The sequence below is a fragment of the Pygoscelis adeliae genome, unplaced genomic scaffold (genome assembly GCF_000699105.1).
Source record: "Pygoscelis adeliae isolate BGI_AS28 unplaced genomic scaffold, ASM69910v1 Scaffold6, whole genome shotgun sequence".
NCBI classification, from domain to species: Eukaryota; Metazoa; Chordata; class Aves; order Sphenisciformes; family Spheniscidae; genus Pygoscelis; species Pygoscelis adeliae.
Window position 1 is genome coordinate 4533240 of NW_008825075.1, and position 3364 is coordinate 4536603.

Genomic DNA, 3364 nt, shown 5'->3' on the forward strand with positions numbered 1-3364 from the left:
ACTAGTCGAGTTTCCCCAGGTACTGCAGGTGCGTGCTTGTCTGGGTGTAAGGCAGGGCCGCCTACTCCCTAACTGCTGCATTTCAATTGTCAGTTAATCGCTTCTATAAGCACAAAGGCTGCTTAATCAACACGATCGTTAGCATGTAGCTCTGCTTTGGTGTGAAGGGTAAGACCAAACTCAAAGAAAAGACTTGCCTCTGACAGTAACTCTGCTTTGCATTCTCGAAGGTCATGGGGATCCAGACCTGTCCTGCGTGTGAGGCGGTGGGGTGGTGGGAGAACCACACGCGCCTGTGGGTCCCAACTGGGTTGCTGACACCATGCAGCACGGGGGCCAGCCTCTGTACTGACACTCTCACCCGACGGAAAGCCCTCTCGCTTAGAAAGATATCCATGTATCCTCCTCCCTCATCCCCCCCAGTTCCAATACATTAACAAAAATAATTAAAAGCATGGTTGCTTTTAGTTTTGCCCGAAGCATTCAGGTGAAAGCTGTTTCCTCGCTGAATTGATTCTCCTTGAGTGCCTGGTGGTTTGTAACTTTAGGGTGTCATTAGTCTGGCAATCATTTGACAAAAGCATCTTCATGGACAAAAAGAAAATTAAATAGCTTATAGTATCCTGCCAAATAAAATAACACTATCATTGTGAGATGCTCTGTGGACATTTGGGAGTCTTGCTTCAAGTGAGGGACAAGGCATAGTTGATCGACATGGGGCCTTCACTCAAAAGCTGTTCAAGTATTCCATGATGTCTAAAAAAATGTCTTCATCACTCGGCCCCCCTGCGAGACCGGCCTGTATAATTGGCCTTGTTTTACAGCAGGGGGAAGCGAATCACAATGGAGGTGAGTGACTTGCCCAAGGTCACACGAGGAGGCCATAGCACAGCAGGGATGCTGAACCAGGATCTACACAGCAAGTACAGCTTGCAGTCAACCCTCCTGCCTCTCTGCTGCTCACTCCAGTTGTTGGAGCTGATCAAAGAATGGATGGGGAAAAAAATCAGATTTGGGTCTCTTTTTTTCATCCAAAAGAAAGCCAATTATTTTTCTCAAGGACTCCTTGCAGCCACTTTGACACTTTCTCCCCAAAGGATTTTCTGGATGTTTTTTGCTTGTTTGTTCAGCTGTGTTCTGCGTGGAAGGGAAGGGGGAGGCTGGGTAACTCCAGAGCCATCCGGGACAAGACTGAATATCTTATTCCCAGTAGAAAGTAATCTGAGCTGTCCCCAAGCAAGGTGGCCGTGACCTTCCTCTCTGCATTGGCCCGGCTGGACTGGCCACAGAGTTTTTTTATCGTTCCCTGCCTCATCCATTCCCACCTACTTATGCCTGTGGGAGAGAATGGGATAAAAAGGGTCTCATAAAAGGCTGCCTTTTCTGCATGCTGCTGCCTGTGGTTTGGGGCAGCCAGAGGTCACACTGCACTCTCTTGTTCACCTCCATGCCTGTACAAATTCATTTTAAAGTACCCCTGCTTAGTAAACATCTAAGGAGTAGTATTCCTAGTGCATAGGTATGAAGGTGAGTCAAAGGAAAGTTACTTGAATAAGGCCATGGCGTACACCAATATCTCTGGCATGGGTATTGATCCTAGTATAAATAAATAGAGGAAGAAGTAGGAAAAGACACATAAAAAAGACATTAAATTTACAAGTTATATGGCAGGGTTAGCTCCAAATAGTGCCAGGTTCTGAGCTGCGTCCCACCTACTATGCCCTAATGCTTTTGGAGCTGGCCTCACAAACTGATCGACCACTACAAGAATTCAAGAGAGCCTATTTCCTCATTTTCACAGCGCGAAGAGTGCTCTGGGAGATCACAGAGCAGGAATATATAGAGTTAGAATCCCTTTCAGGGAGCAAATTCCTTTTGTGAAATTGGTGCTCAATTTAGCTGTCACTGCTGAAAGGGAAAAAGATGCAGAAGCAACTTTTAAGTCCACCAGCCGCATCCCTTTAAGCAACTCATGCCGTGCCAACCAGTTTTATAAAACTCTGCATTTCATCTAAACTCCATTTAAGTCTAAATAATATTAATGCCCTGCTACGGTATTTCCCTTCTCACTGCTGATAATTACCAAGTTATTTCTGCTATAAACAAAGCAGTGTTCTTCTCTCTCTCTCTCTGCCTTATCATACCTGGTCCCAGAGCATTTTACTTTTAAACATACCAATAAACTGCACTGAAATCCACAAGACTGTTTGAATACTTAAGTGCCTTCCTGGATCAAGATATCAGGATCTTGTAATGAAGTGTTTACAACTTTGCAATTACTTCCATGGTGACCAAACTGTGACCTCCAAAAATGTGTATACTTGGTGTCCCTAAATAGTAGACTAGGAAAAGTGGGGATGGAAAAAAAAACTGCGTAAGGAATGGTCATCACTTCCCATTGAAGCCCCTTCAGCAATATAGCCCTGGCTCATTTGTACAGCATGGAGATGGATTCTCTGCTGTCCTTCTACTCCCATCAGCAGCTGGGGGCAGTTGCAGCAGGGATGCAGAGGACTGGACTGAGTTTGTCACTTGCTGGCTGGGTCTGCTGGAACACAGCAGGAGCATCTTTCCTTTGTGCAAGTGTCGCTGCGAGTTACATCTCTAAAGCCAATTCTTAGCTCGGTTTCTTCCTTCTGGTGCCTGTGTCTTCAGGTCATCTGCACTTAAGAGGAAGCAGTGCATAAGCATCCAAGCAAAAAAGCTGGCCCAGTATATCTTATTTATTAATATTTACAGCCATCAGCACAATTCTGCAGACAATCTAATCTGAGGCAGCTTTGAAATTCAGTGCTTTTCAAAGCAGCGTTTCCCATCAGAAACAGAAGTGTGCACTCTGATTTGTAGAAAGGATTTCTCTTCCTCTTGGACAAAAAACCCAAAACAACACAAAAACAGGCTCCCACTTTTCTCAGAACATAATTTATATTGTTATTAAATTAAATGTATTATCATATTGTAATATGTTAGGGTGTCTTTTGCAGGATTTCTGAAGTGGCTCCTCATTAATCTACTGTAATTCATTTGTCAGATATCTCAAAGCTACTTGATATCACAGTTACTTTAAGGTATGGCAGAGCTTTCCTTAGCAACAGGTTGTAATTTCAACCAGGCTGGTAAATGTGAGGTCAGAAACTGGTTGCTGCAAATCTAGGAGGTTAAAATACACTGCACATCCTTATTTCCTATTGCAATACCATCCTGAGCAAAAGTAAACACTGGGGTTACTCAGTGTACAGTTTTTGTCCTCTTGGAATGGCTCATTTAATATGAAGTGTATTTTGTGTTTATTACAGAGGTATTTGTGTTTGGTCAAAATGGTATTAAAACCAGCCTTCATGTGATGCAGGCACCTCAGGTGCAG